The 21034-nt window shown below is 34.6% G+C and overlaps 1 non-coding gene across 1 annotated transcript; it reads right to left on the minus strand.

The window, feature by feature from the left end:
* Positions 1 to 13713: 13713 nt before the first annotated feature.
* TRNAD-GUC (transfer RNA aspartic acid (anticodon GUC)) lies at positions 13714 to 13785 on the minus strand. Its single transcript has one exon. It is a non-coding gene; the product is annotated as a tRNA-Asp (tRNA).
* Positions 13786 to 21034: the final 7249 nt, after the last annotated feature.

Below are 21034 nucleotides of genomic sequence, written 5' to 3' on the forward strand. Positions count from 1 at the left end.
ATGATTGCAGTGAGTAACCTTTAATATTGCTAGTGTTAAAATTGAAAAGGCAAAAAAGGACAAATACTGTTCATAATTATTGCTTTTATGCAATAATTATGAAATTATGCAATGTAAATTGATCCATAATCAATCCAAAATATCTCATTAGGTCTTCACTGGGTGCAGAAACCAACCAACCAATTTCTGTAATACATAATATTCTAAAAGAAAATATCCAGATAATATAACATTACATTTGTGATTTCTGTGCAAAGACAGTTCCAGTACTTAGTTTTATGCAGAAATTCTTTACAAAAATTAAACTGCCATTTCCATAACTGGTGATAAATTTGTAGAAATTAATGTGCCTATTACATTATATGCACAATTACAGTCAAGAAGCTCCAGCTTGATGCATAACATGTAATATATAGTCCTGTGGCAATGTGTGAAATATTTAGCTTGGTTAGAAATAAGGATGCATTTTGCATTCTCTATATGAAATAAATAGAGGCCATGAATGAAATGCGTAAACAAACAAATGAATGAAACTAAACAAATAAATGTATGCATTTCATTCATAATCTAGAGATGTGAAATCAGGGACTGAATTTTTATAATCCTTTCTTTTAGGGTTACACAGTGATCAGCATTCATTTTAAAAATTTTTATGGAATTTACAACCGTTTAAAAAACTTTTTTTTTATTATCCCGACGTTTCGATCTTCACATCAAGATCATTATCTGGAGCGTACATAAGTATACAGAACAAGCTGAGTTACATCATTAACTGTAAGCTAGAGAAACAATGATTTGATCACATGTTGCCAGTAGAATAACATGTGATCAAATCATTGTTTCTCTAGCTTACAGTTAATGATGTAACTCAGCTTATTCTGTATACTTATGTACGCTCCAGATGATGATCTTGATGTGAAGATCGAAACGTCGGGATAATAAAAAAAAAAAGTTTTTTAAACGGTTGTAAATTCCATAAAAATTTTTAAAATGAATTTTTATAATCTTTTTCTATGATGTTGGTAACTATAAAATAGCACATCTGCCACAGTAGATAATTTTAATATGTGTGATTTTAATATTTTGTCTTATGTATCATAAGACTTCGTCAGTGCAATTATCAAACAACAATAGCAAATAAATTCAAAAAAACATTAGCATACATGCTTAAATTGGAATCCCTATATGTATACATACAGTCACCTATTTATGGATTAAACCTAATTAGGCTGTAAATTAAATTCAAATATCTTAAGGATAACAATTTCCCAGACTTTTGGAATCGTGAGACAGTCGTTATGATTAAGATTAGGTCTATGACGTAAGGCTTTAGCAATTTCTTTATATAAAGAAGATCTATAAATAAACGTATCTCTGAACGTAATCATAGGATCCAATGGCAAAACACTAAACTATTACATAGATTTGTATATAAACACGAACGTTTATATAAAGTACTGAAGCCTTGCATCATAGACCTAATTTTAATTACAATGACTGTCTCACTATTCCAAAAGTCTGGGAAATTGTTATCATCAATATCTGTTATATTTTAATTTAATTTACAGCCTAATCAGGTTTAATTCATAAATATACGACTGTATACATAGAAGGATTCCAATTTAAGCTTGCACGCTAATGGTTTTTTGAATTTAGTTTCTGTTGTTGTTTGATAATTGTACTGATGTCTTGTGATATGTAAGACAAAATATTTACGTTTTAAAAAGTTATCTGTTGTGGCATAAGTGTTATTTTATAGTTATGAATACAAAGGTTTCACTATATAAGAATATGTTATTATTATGTTACCCCTCCAGGGAGTCCAAAGACTTCTTGATGGGGGACACCTACTGTACATCTGTCTCCAACTACAACGAACCGAACCGCAACTACCATCATCTACACTAGTGCCATCTACCACCCACCACCACCACTAGTATTTTCACAGACAATCACAAACATCCATGCGCACGGCAGGATTCGAACCTGTAGCCTTTTGGCTGGAGCAGATACAATAACTACTCAGCCAACCGGGCTGGCATGATGTTGGTAGTTGAGATAAATTCTGCTATTTGCATATCTGTTTATGGAACTAATGCAAATGAATGTTCTAAAACATTTTACTCTATTTTTATTCATGAAACTTGTTTCAGATAGTTTTGTTTTGTTCTCAGTAGCAACCAGACTCGGGAAGAAATTTTATTTGGTATAGAAACATGCATGATTACTCCTGATTTAGCTGACACACATACAAAATGTACTGTAAGATATGTTATGTACTTGTTAGGTATGAGGGTTTGAAAAAGTTTGGTAAAAAAATAAGTTAAACACATTTTTTTAGAAAAAATCACCTTTATTTCTCAACATAGTCTCCATTAAGGTCTACACATTTGGTCCAGCAAGTTTCCAATTTTTTCATCTCATCTAAAAAGTGGGATTTGTCAAATTGTGCAAAATAGTCATTGACAGCCTCGTTTGAAGAAAATGTTTTCCACTGAGCCAAATTTTTAAGCTGAGAACAAGAAGTAACACGGGGGCCAAGTCCAGAGAATACAATGGATGTAGAACCAATTCGACCTCAATTCAGGCAATTTTGCCATTGTGACGGCCGATGCATTGTCTTGATGAAAGAGCACATTTTTGTAAGCCAATTTTGACTGTTTTTTTTCTCAGTTCTTCTTTTAAGTGGTCCAACAATGACACACAATAGACTCCTGTTATTGTCTTACTTTTCCAAATAGTCTATCATGATAATTTCTTGGGAATCCCAAAAAACAGTAGCCATCACCTTCCCATCTGCCAAAATGGTCTTTGCTTTTATTCGGCACTCTTTCACCGGGCATTGTCCACTGTTTTGATTGCTGCTTGGACTCAGGTATGTAGTAGTGGATCCAAGTTTCATCTGCAGTCACGAATTGATACAAAAAATTTTGCGAATTGCAATTAAACATCGCCAAACACTGCATTGAAATGTCTTTTTGCATGCGTTTTTGATCGACAGTCAACAATCGTGGCACCCATTGCACACACAGCTTTTTCATGTGCAATTTTTCGTGCAGGATATTTTACACCCATTCAGTTGAGATGCCTACAATCTCAGCAATCTCACGGACTTTGACTAGGCGGGCTAACATAATAATACCATGAATTTTGTCAATCATTTCCTTCGTAGTGACCTCAGTTGGACGTCCAGAGCTCGCTTCGATGGACTTATGACCACGTTGAAACTCATTTATCCAAATATAAATAGTCTTTAATGCTTGTGCAGTCTCCATGAACTGCATCTAACTTGCTTTGATCTGCGTGGCCGTCCACTTCTTCAAGTAAAAGTGTTTCATCGCTGCATGAAACTTGTTTTTCTCCATTTTTATGAAAAATGCAAACACGGTCATTTTAAACGTTTGCCAAACAAGAACTACGTGTCTCACATGGCTAAAATTTTGCCACGGGTCATGAAAAAGATCGTAGATGCTGACACTGGTATGAATGAACGAATTGTCACCGTCTATTGGAAATTTACCAAACTTTTCAAACAACCCTCGTACTATAACAAGTGATATACTTACATTTTACAAAGACTTTTGACACAAGTTGGTAACTAAATTGGAATGGATGGATTGGATATTAGATTTGTGATTTGAATAGGTATCAGCAAGGTTGTCTCTCAACTATTTTTTTTATTCCAAGGACTCAAGACATTACAGTAGAATAACTTGTAAATTAAGGTTCTGTAATTGCTAACAAACCATTATGGGGAAACTAATTCAATATGTAATATTTGAATTAGTTTCCACTGTGAATTCCTCTGTGTTGAAATTAATTGAGACATGCTAACTATATGGAATGCTTTTATGAAGGAAGAGATTCGTGTTGTCATGGCCCAGTAATTTGGCTTCATATAAATATAATTAAATTAAAGCTCTCTGATAGGACAGTTAACCCTATCTGCATAGTCTGTTAAGAGTTTTTGAGAAGAAAACTCGTCCACTACTGTATGCAAATAACTAACTTGACTTCCTTTGAAAAGACCTTATAAAAGCTCTCTGCATTGTAGGTAGGATTAGAACTTGGGTCTTTCCAACCAAAGATCATTATTACTGTCTCTGCTACTAGAGGTTCTCCATGGAAATGATGTAAGCAGTTTTTGAGAGCCAAATAATGACAATCCCATATAAATATATGTAAATATATAAGTATGTAATGCCACTATTGTCACATCAATACGATATTGCAAACAAATGGATTGCTTGCAATATCATACTTTGTTTTAAAAAATCTGCTGTTTTCAGTAAACCAAAATTTGCAATTTGTATTCAGTGAACTTTCTGATGAGTAATTGCAACTGATGCAGATTATATTTGCACACTTGGTTACTGACTCAGCAACTATGTGTTCTACCACTGCTGCCATACTTACTAGTTTGGAAACATTTTGATCCTGCTTCATGCAAACAAGAACTAATTTTAACCAAATATTACTATTTCTGAATTTTAAATTAAAAGTATTCATTTCTGAGAAGTCTGAGTTTCCCCCCCCCCCCTCCTTAAGTTTAAAGGTGTGCCAAAAGTAAAACTGTTATAATGCATTATTTTGAAAATATATATTTACATGCTCTGAATTTTTTTGGTACTGAAAACAATTTCAGATTACATATTCTAGGGATCCAAAATGTAGAAGTGAGCACTGAATGATAAGCCCAATGAAGTGATTACTATCTAGTTTTGTGCAGATGAAAATAAGTATGACATTGAAACAAAAAAAATACATGACAGTTTTTGAAAAGAATCAAAGTCAACTATTTTAGATGTCAGCTGTAAATTGAAATAAAATATTACTTGAGAACTGTGAAAGAGTTCAAAAACAAGAATAACCTTAAAGACAAAACTAAACATATTTGGTTGTTTATATAATTCAAATACAACTTATTTATTAATTACTTACCATTTACGAAAAACTACATTAGAGCCTACAGTTTTGCCAGCAAACTGTCCGGCTTTTTCAAGGCGTTTATGGAGACATGAAAACTAGTAAATGCAAATTGAAAGGAACATAAAAAACGTTGTAAACCAACTAGTATCTAAAGTTACACGTTCGCATGACAGAGAGGACTTATTGTTCTTATTCATTATCACGCATGCATGTTTGTTGTAAACGTGTAATGTGATTACTGGCTAGCTGTAGTTCAGATTGATTTAGAGAGAGAGGATCAGGTTTTTCCACGAAGTGTTTAGGATTGCACCCTGATTTCTGTTGAGGTTTCCACCAGTTATTAACACTATTGTGGCTTCCTTGAATAAACGATGTTTGTAGTCGTCATCCAGATATGGCATGGAGCTGTTTTGCCACTCTATCGTGTGGTTAGATGTACAGAAGTGATGTGCTAAGCCAGAAGAGATACTTCTGTTGTGGTTTACATCACCAACGTGTTCTTTTTTGTCTGATTTCTAAACTCCATGAAGATTGTCCGATGTAGGCAAGACCACAGGAGCAAGGAATGTAATATACTCCTGGATATTTGTCGAAAGGCACCTTATCTTTTGGGGATCCTAAAACTTGTCTGATGCTGGTGGTTGGTTTGAAGACCACTCTGATGTTGTAGGCTCTTAGTATTCTGGCTATTTGATAAGAAATTGACTTGATGAAAGGGATCACTACAGTACAAATGTGCTGGGAGCATGATTCTTCTTGTCTTGGGGTTGTCACTGTATAGATATTTTTTGATGATGTTTTGAGGATATCCATTTTGTGATAATGCATTGGCTATTGTGAGAGTTCAGTCTGTGTATCCTCCTCTTCTGATATATACTTTCTAGCCCTATATTTCAACATGTGGATAATGCTCAGTTTGTGTGTCTTGTGATGGTTTGAAGTATAATGAAGATATCTTCCAGTATCTGTGGGCTTTCTGTAAATAGATAATTTGACACTATTTGATTGTTTCTTTATCAAGATGTCTAAAAAATGTTGGTTGTTGTTTTCTACTTCCAGAGTGAATTTTATCTTGTTATGTATTGAGTTGATTTTATCCACAAACGATTCTAGGTTTTCTAAGCTGTCTTGCCATATAATGAAAAAAATCAACTATGTATTGAGTTGATTTTATCCATATAATGGATAAAATCAACTCAATACATAACAAGATAAAATTCATTCTGTTTTTTATGTTCCTTTTAATTTGCATTTACTAGTTTTCATGTCTCCATAAACGCCTTGAAAAAGCCAGACAGTTTGCTGGCGAAACTGGTAGGCTCTAATGTAGTTTTGTTTTTTGTAAATGGTCAGTAATTAATAAATAAGTTGTATTTGAACCTTAAAGACAGTGATAAAATCTGAAGAAATATTGATTGCACCAAGGAAGTACTGGATAAAGCTGTTTATAAGGATGGGGAAAATGATAATTCGATTAGCTAAATTTTGTGGACTCATATCCACTGTTATTACAGTGGAAATGATATACTGATCTCATTGACTGAACAGTTAGCTTATTGACTCTGTTACCAACAGGCTATGAGTTTGAATCCTGCATGAATTTTTGTGATTTTCTTTAGGTTAGAGATGAATTCTGTCATGTGGTATGAGACTACATCTTGGAAAATGTTCTCTTTGGTCTCTAGAACAATGTTTCCAGACTATGTAAAAATAAATAAATAAAAATACAATATAAGATTAAACATCTTTTTTGAAGCTTATATGAATCTTTCCTGGAATATTCAGTTGGGAAATTCCAACAATTCTATACAATTCTCATATTTAGTTTTTATTTCCCTTTTTAAAAACTGTTACAATGAGAATCCATTCCAGTCACCTGTTTGGTAGTTCTGCCACTGTAAAACATTTATCTCTATATTTACACATTTCATATCACTACTTCAGCAAGTTGCTCACAAAGACCATTTCAACTGAAGATATATGTAGATATATATAATATGAAGATATATATGTAGATTTATTCTGCAAAAGGCAAACAAGCCAGAAATACACAAGCAATTAACAGACAATTCCAAGCAACTTCAGTATTTTTATTTTTTTTTACACCTTCAGGTTTTTACCAGCTTTTCTGTCCTCAGTATTGAACTAAATATTCTTTTATCATGGCTCTGTCACTACTCCATTTAATAAGTTTTCAAAATAATTGTTCCAGATGTTCAGATCCTCCTTATGATCTGAGCTTTGATTATTTCCCGTAATGTTTTTTATTCTCTATATTCTATCTGAAACTGTTTTGCTGGTCATTTAAATGAAGTGGTCATATCATATTTTTCTGAAAATTTACATAATGATTTGCTAGCCAAGACCTTTTCATATAAGTTCTTCTTATGGACAGCTTTTTTTTTTTTTTTTTTTTTTTTTTTTAGCACATAGCAGATATTAAGTTTAATTCTTCAGTCTTTGCAGATGATATCCTCTTAAACAAATATCCTGCAGTTCTTAGATATGAAAAATTGGAAAGGGGGGGGGAATAATAAAGGACAAAAATTATGGAAGTAGATAGGAAAAATAGATGAGATTTCTCTTCTTGGGATTATTGTTATCCCAAATCTTTCATAGCCCAAACATATTACAAATACTGTCTCTTCAGTGTCCATAAAACTTAGGATTACAGTTTTATGGACATTAAAGATATAGAAGTAAAGTTATTCAAGGCATTAACTTTACTTCTGTATAACTGTTAATTCTATACAAATTCATCCAGTCTTTGAATACTGGTCTTACATTGTGATGGTATTAATGGAAACCTCCTAAAAATACATGATTCAGTAAAGAAAAGAGCAGTTAGATTGATCAATACTTCGCATCTTGCCAAGTTGTTCCTTAGTTTCACACACACATTCAGTTTCCCCTGCTTGCTTGCTTCAAATACTTCCATGGCCAGTGTTCATCTGTACTGTCATCAGTAATTCCACTACTGTATAACAGCAGCTATGCAATACTCCTTCACAGTTCAACTCCACAGAACATTCACCCATCTTATCTACTTATCTTCAAATCAAATCTGAACAAGTTCATTCTTTCTCCTGTTTTTGACCATTCACACTACCAATGTATTGGGTTATTAACCAAACTTTCATGTATCAGCTGACTATAAGAACTATTTCTAAGTTGTTTTTTTAACTCAATGTTTGGCCAATAATATAAGTAGGGTGTAGGTTCATGTGCCTGTCAGCTGTACTCTTGCCCTAATTCCTTTAAAATCATCAGTAGCAATGAGTTTCAACTCTTGGTGACAACTAAGAGGATGTCCACTAATTTCCAAAAAAAAAAAAAAAAAGTTCAGGCGAAAAGAGTCTCTATCTTAGTCCCTTTTGTGTATAAATAGATATCATAGAACATTATCATTTGATGCATGTCCACACGGTTAGCCTAGTGGCTATGCGTTTCGCAACCATATGCCTGGGGAAGGAGTGTCCTAGATTCGATTCCCATCGACGACGTGAGGAGCTCAAGGATCTTCCTCAGCCATAGCCAAGTTAGCTGGTCTTGGGCGTGGACAGCAGGGTTCCCCCCAGTTTATCTGGGGTTTTTCATCCCGCAAGCAGGCAAACCGGCCTGGTGAACACACACACGTATACAGTCAGGAATACTTAAGACAATTCCCTCCAGCCATAGGTCTGAATTGTCAGCTATGCCGATTCCAAGCCTGGATAAAAATAGGGGGATTGAGGTGGTGCCGTACCTCTCCGTAAAAGGGACTAACGGCCGTTGAATCACCATACAAAATGAATGAATGAATTTGATCCATGTATGCTTGTAAAACTAGCTTCCTGCAGAACATTACCAAGTCAAGTTTTCAGAAATCTGCAAAATCTGCCCTGGACAGAAAGAAACAATGATCAAAGGAGAGAAAATATGGGAGAGATAATTGAAAAGGAGGGAATGTCTGTAATGCAAATCTGAAAATTCATGTGCTGCAGTTATTTTACAAACATACATTTCATGGTCCAATTATCATATACAGTAGAATTTTTTTCTTCTCCATAAATTAATAAGCTGTAGAAAGTTTTTTGTTTGTTTTTGTTGGACTCACGGCTGAAGCAACTAATGCTGTAAGACTGTTATACTTTTACTTATGTTAATGAGTGTGTGTTTGTGAGATTCTTATAGTATAAGTATGTGTGTTATTCCCCTTTGCGTCCAACCAATAATTAAGGATAATCATGAAGTGAATTAATAATAATTTATGTACAAGAGAATTAATCATAGAAACTTTATATAACCAGTCTTAAATTTAAAATTAATGAACTTAACAATTCTCTCTCTCATATCCTATTCATTGTTTAGGAAGAAATACAAATTAATTCTACCAATGAAATTTAGCATTTTAGCTTGGCATGTTTTAAGTTCATGTAACATTATGATATCTTCCTTTCATGTAACAGTCTTTCGACTATCCGACATAGACATTGAAGAAGGAGGTCTCATAGACAATACGAATATATCACTACAAAAATAAGAGTGGGAACGTATTACTTGAGTAATCCAAGTGCAATTCCAATTTACTGAGCTTTCACGACCGATTCCAAATTCTTCTGAAATATATTTCAGCATACATTTGCTTTACAGTTTCTTATCCTTGGAAAATCGTTTCTTTCTGAGCAAAAATGTTCTTTACTTCCCACTGACTCTCACCTTTTCAATGACTCCCTCTGTAAACGAACTCTTCTTTTCGGCAGCGAGGATGACCTTCCTGTCGATGAATGTCTTCTGTTGACCACGGATCCCCTTCTTATCAAATATTTGTCTTATCTGCAACGACCTCTTGCTATCTCTCCTTTTTTTTATCTGCGATGACTCCTTTGTCTTACAAAACGACAGCTCTTATCAAAAGTTTTACAACCTATGTGATGCTTGATCCTGAGATTCACAGCGATATATTGCGCAATATATTTGCTGTTATTATAGCTCTTACATCACATAACAATTTGGATAATGTGAATTATTCAAATACAAATTATATAATTTGCATTTAAATACAGTTTACAAAATTGAAACATATTTCTCATAAATAATAAATTTTTACCAAACAAAACTTGTGAAGACAAACATATTACATAAGACATCCATGTGAGGTTTTACAAGACCAGTGTAACATGTTTGTTAATTATGTGTATTCTTTTGTCTATTTTGTTGGAAAATCCCTGTCACCTCAGTATCAGAAATCTTTTTGGTAGTTTCCTTGCACTGTAAGAGACAAACCAGCTCAAGAACTCTTTTACAGGAGAACTGCAAAAGAGTTCTTGAGCTGGTTTGTCTCTTACAGTGCAAGTGGTTTGTAAATCTTGAGCTGGTTTGTAAAATATGCCATTCACAGGTGCACCAATAACATGTTGCAAGATCACCAAAAAATTCCCAACAGATTTCTGCTGTGATTTCTGAGTGAGAAAAGGATAATTGTCCAACTGCTTAATCTCCTATTGCATAAAAAGTGCTGATGTAGTCGAGTTGAAATTACAGAATGAATGGTGTGAACTTGTTAATATAGAATTATAGGATAGTCACAGAAAGAAATAAAGCATTTCTTTTTCGATTTTGTTCTAGTTGGAACAACTAAGGCTAAGAGGCCAACTTTTCAGGAACATTCAGTATTTGGCTTATGGTTTCTGAGTTGACATCAGAAATATTTCTTGCCAAAATTTGTTTGTTTACAAGGCTACATTTGTAAGAAATTCACAACGTAATTTCTGGAATATTAATTAAAAGAAACTTTAATAAATACTTCCTATATTTTGGCAACGTCACATTGCCATCTTCATGGGAACATACGTAGTGCCTGCGTGCATGTGTCATGTGTATGTTCCCATGACGATGGCAATGTGACGTTGCCGAAATATAGGATGTATTTATTAAAGTTTCTTTTAATTAATATTCCAGTATATTAATTAGGAACTTTAGGAACAACAATAGTTGTTCCTAAAGTCCTGCTGGGGGGGGGGGGCACCATCAGGACTTTAGGAACAACTATTGTTGTTCCTAAAGTTGGCCATTGGGTCGATGTTCTCATGATGTAAGTCTCCCAAATTTGGGGCAGTCTCATGTACCCAAATTTGTTGAGGTTTGGAACGTTTTTTAGAGCTGAGGCAGATTCTATGAATAATCTTTCATACTTAAACTTGCTACAGTGTATTACTTTGGCTTTCTTCCAATGTATTCTGTGACGGGTATCCAGCGCATGATCTGTAAGACCAGAGTGGCTGTACTGATGAAACCAGATGTAGTCTTTGTGTTCCGAAATCCTGATATTCGCTGTCCTGCCTGTTTGGCCAAAGTAGAACAGTATGTTCCCATGAAGATGGCAATGTGACATTGCCGAAATATAAAAAGTATTTATTAAAGTTTCTTTTAATTAATATTCCAGTATATGTTATGAATTCCTTAAATAACTGAATAGTTGTGTTGCCAACATATAAGCCTTTCTACAAGAATTACATTTGTAAGAGTTTGCATCTGAAGAGGGGAAAGGAGAGGATGCCTAGGGTTTTATAATGAAAAAAAAAAGTTGCAGAAGTCTACTGAAAATTGCACAGAACAGAAGTATAAACAGATAAAATAAAATATTAGTCCAATTTATATCTTAAAGGTATCTGAAAACATCTTCATAATTATACTAGACAAGAAATTATATTCTTGTTTTTAATCCTTTACACAAGCTTAAGCAGACAAAAGTTTGTAAGTGAAGCATCTTCACAACAAATATTAAAACAAGAATATAATTTCTTGTTTAGTATAATTTACTTTCTAACCAAGTGAAAAGCTTTCTGCAAAGCATCATCATGTATGCCAAACACAGGATTTAAAAATTGTGGATAAAATGAATATTACATTGCTGATATCAGGGTCAATGGTGAAAGACGTGCATTTGCAGGGGGTGGCAAAATTGGCATAAACTATACGAAAAATAAGGGATTAGGGGTGGCCCTGGCTGATATTATTGTGCTCATCATCCTCATGTATATTTATTATTACTACATGACACCTCCAAGGAGTCCAAAGACTCATCGAGGGTTAATAAAAAATAAAATAAATCAATATTCATCATTTTATTTTATATTGAATCTTTTTTTTTTATTGAACTGAAAATGTAATTTTTTAATAATTTTGCTCCACTATATATGATCATAAAAGAAATGAAAACAGATATAATGCAACAATTAGATAGAGCCAGTAAGAGTGAGAGAGAGAGAGAGAACGAAGAAATAAATGAGTTTTCTACTCCATGGAGATACCTGTATACTAATAATAAAACAATTGGAGCATTTTAAAAGGAATTCATACAGAAACATTTGCTCAACAACTACTTCGGTAGAAAACATTTGGAAAAAGGAGACAGGTGGTTCATTAAAGATACCTTTCTGATGATTTCTGAAGTCGGAACAGGCCATAATATATAAATATTTGAAATGAATGATGTTTTACAATTAAGTTAAGGGGATAATAAATCCCTCATTCTTTTAAAGCCGGATACGAAATTCGGAAATCGAAATCTATCGAACCTACTCACTGATGAGACCTCAATAAAGGTCGAAACCGGTCTGGGTAGTGACCTCTCCTCATAATGTAAAACAGTAATACATCTCCTAGGAGCTGCGTTTTACATTATGAGAAAATATTAAGGATAGTGATGGATCTTGCTCCGAGTTGCCCTAGTGTTGTACTACCCAGGTGTTGACTTACGCTTGGACTCGCCGATAGTTCTTCGGCATGAAACTCTTAGATTTCGATCTCCGAGTTTCGTATCCAGCTTTAAAATAATGAGGGATTTATTATCCCCTTAACTTAATTTACGCCGCAGGGAAAAATAGCCTCTTGGCTCTTTATCGGAGATGTTTTACAATGCTTTTGAGTTTCTTGAAAATTCATAGCTGCTACCTGAATTAATTATATTCAGTATGTATAGGTGCTGCCATCTCTTGTCATATTAGTCATACTCTTTACATAATTCATTAGTAGGTTAAGAGTAAAATTCCATTTGTCCGTATTCTAATAAGGTCAATTAGAATAACCAACATTAATACATTCCAATAATTTCATTCTACAAGATGAGTCTTTTTTTTCCCGCCTTTTCCTGGTGATAATGTTTCTTGACTTTTGTTAAGAAAGAATGAGTAAGAATAAAATTAGTCATCAAAAATTGTAGAAAGTCAAGTTATGATTAAAAACAATGATGCTCATTTTTTTTTTAGTTAAATGAGATAATAGTTTTTGTTAATTATTCGGTGATTTTTGAAATGTAATAAAAAAATGAAAATCTGAAATTTATATATATATATATATATATATATATATATCATCATCATCATCATGCGTATCAAGGATTTAGGCCTAGCATGGCCTGTTCAGGCCTTAGAAGTCATCGTTTAAGAGGACGTCCTGGTTTTCTTTTTCCTAATGGCTTGTACCTTAAGGCTTGTTTGAAAAACGTAAGCTGTTTCTTATAAGCTAATTCATATGTGTGTATATATATATATATATATATGAATTAGCTTATAAGAAACAGCTTACGTTTTTCAAATCAAGAATTTGTAATAGCTTGTCCAATACTTTTTTAATAACTTTTTCTATTCATTATTGTAACGTTTTATTTATAGCGTACACTGAAAATTTTAAATGTGAAATATTAAAAATTGAAATGAAAGGATTTGTGTTCATCGTATGATAGAGAAAATTACGGAAGTTTTCATGGAAAAAATGAAAACGAAATGCGAAAAAATTTGCTTCCTCCCCGGCGGGGAATCGAACCCCGGTCTCCCGCGTGACAGGCGGGGATACTAACCACTATACTACCGAGGATTTACAGAAGCTTTTGCTTAATAAATATATTTACCTTATTTAGCATGCTTTAATTTTTTAAAAAGTGATTTTTTGATATTGATTTTTCGAATAATTATTAGTATTGCCATGAAATATCCAGTTCCTTTGTTCAAACACTACACCCCAACATTAAGTTAACATTTAACTTGTATCACACATGCAAAAACAATCACTGGAATCAATCTGCAATGACTCCATGGTGGTTTCTGCTCTTCTTAACATGTTGAGTTGATGGGAATGGGCCATTAACAGTTAGTCTTCTGTTTCTATGTTGTCATGTAATAAGCGGTATTAAAACAACTACTATATTTCATGAAGACAGAAAAAATGTATTTTTGACTTTCATTATGAATTTATTTTTAAAGTTTCATTTTGCTATCATTTTTTTTTTTTTTTTTTTTTTTTTTTTGAGCACTGATTTCTTAACGCCAATTGCAGTTTGCCTACAAAATGGATTTTCCCCCTTCGTTCCCAATAGGTAATAAGCCACCATCCATATGTAAATGACAGGGATTTTCATCTCGCAAAACAGGCACACCAGCCAGAAGAACACACGAAGTTTAACCGCCATAATAACGGCATTAGCTGCTTCGGCCGTAAATCCTAAAACAATTAACCAACCTAAGTAGCTCATCACTTTCCGATGAAACTTATTATTATTATTATTATTATTATTTTAACGGTGTCTCCATGGAGTCAAAAGACTCATCGCGGGAGACCCGACATTGACACACTAACCATTATTTACACAATACCTGTCATACCTCTCCTTAAATTCATTCACAGAATGAATTTAACTTGTGATCGAAAGACCTGGGTTCTAATCCTGTCTAGGGCACGAAGAATCATTAAGACTTTCAGTTGAATGTTAGTTAACGGGCTTAAGTTTTCTCACGGAAAATCAGGTTTCTCATCCCGCAAATAGGCTAGCAGAACATACGCAATTTGCATTCAAAATGGGGGTTGTTAATTATAGCAGAGGAATAAAAGCCAAAAAGAGTAGAAGTACATCAGGAAGACGGATTTAGAGGGCACTTTATTTGAGGCTATCTGGTGTGAGATAGAAGCCAATAGGACTAAACATGTAATTGGTTGCTGTTATAATCCAGGGGTATACGGAAGAATGTAGATAACATGTACTTGTAAATTAGCATGAAGAATACAAGTCAAGTAATTATTATGGAGAATTTCAACTATAGAGGCATAGACTGGGAAGAGAAATGGTCACAGGCAGAAAAGGTAATGGAATTTATACAGTTGTTGAAAGATAATTAGCCATCATGTAATGGAGGGAACACGAGGTTCGAGAGGACTGGGTCTGATCACAGAGTCAGAGAAGTTAGCACTAATCAATCTAGACTCCACTTGGAGAGAGTGATCATGTAGTCTTGACCTGAGAGATTGCCAGTCATGGAGAATTTTATATTAAGAAAGGATATGGTGAATTACAAAGCAGGTGATTATGACAAGCTGAGGAGTCAGCTTCCAGCAGTGCCATGGCATAGGAATTTGGAGCGGAAAGATGTTGATGGTGCATGGGAGGTGGTCAAGGGGTGTTTGAAGAAAGCAGCATCACAGTGTATACCCAGAGTCAGAAGGGTAAATCATGTAGAAGTGAGATGGATGAGTAATATCATTAAGCAGGAGTTACAGACAAACAAAAAGTTGTGGAGGGATTATAAAGAAAAGATGATTAGCATGACCATGAGCAGTACAAAGCACAGACAAGGAAGGTAGCCTATATGGTAAGGAAGGCCAAATCTTGAGCCAAGTACTGGCTTCTCAATGACTATTCTTGTAATAAGAATCATTAAAGACAAAGTTCAATCCTCGGTTCTAAGTTTAATATCGACCAGCTGCTATAATTCTATATAGATTGTCAAATTTGAAGTGTTAATACAATTAATGAGATAATTAGAGTACTCTGAAAGTGTGAAAATTTTTAAAAACATCAACGTTTTACCCTATCCTATTTGCAAACTCCTTTTATAGTTTTGATGATGATAGCATACTCCACTCGTCTTAGTCATACGATAGCCTTGCAGTGCTCAAACATCTGATGCTTTAATATCATCTGTAATAAGTGCCCTGAATACTGATCTTCACAATATTCATGATCTGGATGAAAGCAACTTAGTCAACATCAATGCTTCGAAAACATAGTTTTGTTTGTTTTCCCTTAAAAAGACCTCAGATCTTCTCTGCTTACTTTTGATAATGCTCAGCTCAACAAGCAAGACCAAATCTCCCTTCACGGACAGATTCTTACTCCAAACCTTTCCTGGCCCAATCATATCACTTCTATAGCATCAACAACTTCCAAAAAACTTGGCATAATTTTCTGGTCAAGAAAGTACTTCTCTGCTGGTATAAATCCCAAGTCCGACCAACATTGGAATACTGTTGTTATGTGTGGCAGGGGAGAACTCTCCATACTTGCTATGCTTGCTGTGCAAGCTCATTAATTGAGAAAGAAGTAATATTTATTTGTCAGTAAATGCATGCATTTATAAGCATTCCATTTACGCTTTCAGTTTTGCAGACAGAAGACGTCTTAAGCGTGCGCGGCAATAATTGAGCTTTGCGCTGTATATCGAAGGCCGATGCTTGCTCGTCTAGTCAAAGTTACTTTGGCTTGCTCGGTTGTAGGAACTTCCAGGTCCTCGTAGCAGCACTTGAATTCCTGCGCGCGCATAGCCATTTCAAGTCGTCTCACTCTGTTGCTTAAACACAGGCCAAACGCAGCCAACGTAGCTCTAGCCAGTGAGCTTCAGCCAGCTTTTACAAGTGTGTGTGTGGCTTGCGAAAATTAAGTTACAACCAACTTTTTATGACGATGTTATTGACCAGTTCATAAAGAAGAATAGTAGGGTATAATTTGTATTCAAGTTGCTAAATTGAAAAAGATAGAATATCATTTGTAAAATAAATGTTGTATATGTATGATTAAATGTACATAAATTTCTAAATATATAGTTTTAAATGGTCAGTAATTCATTATTCCGCTAATCAGACTTCAATCACACCTCTCACTCCCTGAATGGTAACAAGAGCAAGCGTGAATTTCAATACCAGCATTCGCCCCTAATGAAGGGGATGGTGAACCTAAGACCACCTGTGAATTCTTGATGGCATTTAGAAAAGGGAAGTCAGGTTGATAAATGACACTTCTCTTACAGACTCTCTTCAGCCATTTTCCCATGGAAGATCAGCTTTAGCACTGTGTCTCTTCTACGGAGATTTCCTTGGCCATTGTTTATGCTTCCCATTTCTGCCAAAGCTACAGGAACTTGTGCTACAGCTGCTCACATTCTTTTACAGTCTAAATGCATAATCACCGCACCTGCTACTCCCATTCTTCTTTCATTCCTTCCACGTCAATTCTGTGGAACAGTCTCCCTCATGAAGTAATTCTAAAGGACTACAATCTTCAATGGTTTAAGAAGAATATCATCAGATTATTCTGTTCCTGATCCTTCCCTCACACGGCATCTGTTTGCTGTAGATTCTTCTACCTTTTGTGTACGGAATCAATTTAAAAAATCCTCCTCCTCCTCTTTGACTTTCATTGCAATCTTTGCAAACAAGATATCTACAAAGAAAGATTTCGGCCTAGTAGAACAATAGTCAAGGAAGTTGTAATGGTTGCCTTGTAACGCTAAAGCTTGGATTCGAGGGCTGAAAATAACTAGAGAGGATCTTGCTAGCGAATCTACAGCTGGAAAACCTTAATTCTGGTTCCAATTCTAGGTAGATTTAGTTCCCCCTCCCTCCACAACACAGCCAAACAATCGACCTGGGTCTGAATTCAGTCTAGAATGTTCCCTGGCATTCTTGATTGGTTTTCTACTCCAGGATTTTTTCTTCTAGAAACTTTTTTTTTCATCCCGCAAACAGGCGAAGTGGTTTATAGTCTTGATTGTGTCTGCTGTAGTTCAATTCTACCTGAGCCACTCAGGCACCCCTTATAAATAGATCAGTAATTTTCTTTGCGGAAATCAACGAAATTCTTAAGGATTAGAAGTGTGATCACCCGTCATCGTCATTTCACACGACATTTAAAAAGAAAAAAATTGCTTAATGTCTAATTGAACAGTTTTAATAGCTTCATACCAAGTTATTCACCAAGAGCATTCCAGTGCATTAGCGTTCTATGATAATTATTATTAATAGATTTATTATTATTATCATTATTATTGATTAGTTTTCTACTCCAGGATTTATATATATATATATATATATATATATATATATATATATATATATATATATATATATATATATATATATATATATATATATATATATATATATATATATATATATATATATATATATATTACAAAAGTCGAGAGTCTTATGTATATATATATATATTTTTTTTTTTTCTACGTTGGTACATCTGTCATACTCATCCATTGTGAAATTGCAAGTCATTGAAGTAGTTTGTTTTATACAGCTGTCTGAAGCAAAAGTGTTGTTTGCATACCTTGAAATTGATAAAATTGAGTATCTTGCGATTATAAAATTCTTTGTAAAAGAAGGTATAACATCAAAAGAAATTCATTCGAAGTTCAGAAAAGTTTATGGGAACTCTCATCCTTCGTTTTCGACAATTAAGAAATGGGCTGCCGAGATTAAATGTGGCCATACCAGATTTGAAAATGATCCACGTGAAGGACGTCGAAGCAGTGTAACAACACCAGAAATCATTGATCAAGTGTTCGATATAGTATTGGAAGACCGGCGAGTCAAAGTGCACGAAACTGCTGAGACTATAGGCATTTCAAAAGAATGTACACGATATATTTTGCATGAAGAATTGCAAATGAAAAATATTTGCACAAGATGGGTGTCGTGCTTGCTCACAGCAGATCAAAAATGCACTGGCATGAAAATCTCTGAACAGTACTTGGAACGTTTTAACAAGAATAAAACTGATTTTGTGCGTTGATTTATTACTATGGATGAGACTTGGATTCACCATTACATACCAGAATCCAAACAGCAGCTAAAATAGTGGACAGAAGCCGGTTGTTCAGCGTCAAAGAAGACACAGTCGGTTCCATCAGCAGGAAAGGTCATGGCATCGGTGTTTTGGGATGCTAAAGTCATTTTGTTTATTAATTATCTTGAAAATGGTAAAAGAATAACCAGAGAATATTATTCCGATCTTTTAATCAGACTAGATGAAAAAATTCTTGAGAAAAGGCGGGTTTGCAGAAAAATAAAATCATCTTTCATCAGAACAATGCACCTGCCCGCAAAGGTGTTTTGGCAATGGTAAAATTAAGGGATCTGCACTATGAATTGTTGGAACATCCATCCTATTCAACAGATTTGGCTCCCTCTGACTTCTATCTCTTCCCAAAACTAAAGTGCTTCCTCGCTGGTCAGCGTTTTTCTTTGAATCAAGAGGTGATTGCAGCTGTAGAGGGGTATTTTGCAGATCTTAATGAGAATCACTACAGGTACGGGATAATGGCGCTGGAGCATAGCTGGAATAAATGTATAGGTCTTAAGGAAGATTATGTTGAAAAATAAAAATAATTTTGAAATTATAAATTCGTTTTTTCATTGTTAGGCCGAGAACTTTTCAGACTACTTTCGTATATAATACTCCTGAGCCTCTTTTTACAACTCGCAATTTCTAAGATAGTCTCTAGTTTCTGTCCTTTCCTTTTGTTCTGCTATCTTAAATATCCGTGTCATATCAATCATATCACCTCTTGGCCTTCTATCTGCCAAACCCTATAGATTACATGATTTCAATCTCTCCTTTTAACTAGCATTACACACTGAAATAATTTTTATCAAACGTCCCTGCAGAATAATAATAATAATAATAATAATAAGCTAACACCTTTTATTCCCTTATAGGGAGTAGGCGAGGCCTTTAAACCTATCTAGAGTTTGGAGATTGAGTGGGCAGTTCAAACTCCACCGGTAGCTAATCAGACATAGCTGGCCCATGACTATCACTAATTATAGACAGACACCGCTGAAGAGACCGGCAAGGAAGTGCTGCCATCTCTTGGTACTTAACCCTAACACCATGTGTTACTGTCTGAAAAAATGTGAGTTCTACGGTCGATTTTCTTGAGTTTACGGGACGAGAAACCTGAATTTCTGGGAGAAAAATCCGCTTGCCCGTGCCAGAGATCGACTAACTCGGGAACCGGTCGAAAAAGGGCTTAGAAAAAGTTCCTCCAGTCTAGACTTGAACTATAAGTCTATCTTCGGGCGTCCTAGCACCACTTCCACTGACCTACACGGGCCTTGTCGTCTCTGCATTCTCTTCAAAGTATCTTCATCGCCTTCAAACCCCGATGACTTGACTTCAGCACAATGATCCAGATATGGGCTAGTGAGGGCCTTATACAATAGACACATTACTGTTTTAGCTCTGCTGATAAATGTCCTTCTTAATATTCCTACAGTCTTCTGAGTTGTGTTTGTTATCTTTGCAACATGCTCATGAAATTTCATATTTTGATCCGCCATAACCACAAGATCCCATAATTCACCCATTTCTTCTAGTATACTTTCACATATAAAATATGCAGTTTCTATATATATATATATAGAAAGTAGATATTAGTGATATGCATTTATCTGGCATATAACCTAGAATCTCATTTCTCGCATAAGGGTGTGAATATCACACCCTTTAAGGCAATCCTACTGAACGGACTTTCTAGAAAATCTTTAGCTGTATATGCCTGCCAGGTTTTTCAAGTCAGAATTGGAACTGGCTAATAAGAATGTGCTCTATTACATAAGAGCACTTCCTTCATAAATACGAGGTTGATTGGTACTGAAAAATAATTTTATTTCCGATTGATGCTAGAAACAATCACAACAATATTGAAATGTGTTAATAAGATGGAATTTAACTGAAAATGACAAACAGAAGACTGTCGTAAAGTTGACAGAAAAGAAAGACGGAGAGAAATATGAGATCTGTGGGAAATGGAGTGGTAGAATTCACAACAGAGGCAGCTTTTATAAACAGTCAGTGACCCAATTTCTTTTTTTTTTCTTCCTTACTTTCTTTTTTCTTGCAAGCGTATTTTACATTCATGTATCTTCCGTAACACAGTAAGAATCAAAACACGCCATCTGCCACTGGGTCGGAAAACACCTGTGTTTGATTCTTGTCAAGAAATCCTTATGTGGACTATTTAGATTGAAGTTAAGCTACTTGCGTTCATATCGAAGGATGGTT

The sequence above is a fragment of the Typopeltis vanoorti genome, chromosome 15 (genome assembly GCF_054136105.1).
Source record: "Typopeltis vanoorti isolate ZY-2024b chromosome 15, IOZ_Tvanoo_1.0, whole genome shotgun sequence".
In the NCBI taxonomy this organism is placed as follows: Eukaryota; Metazoa; Arthropoda; class Arachnida; order Uropygi; family Thelyphonidae; genus Typopeltis; species Typopeltis vanoorti.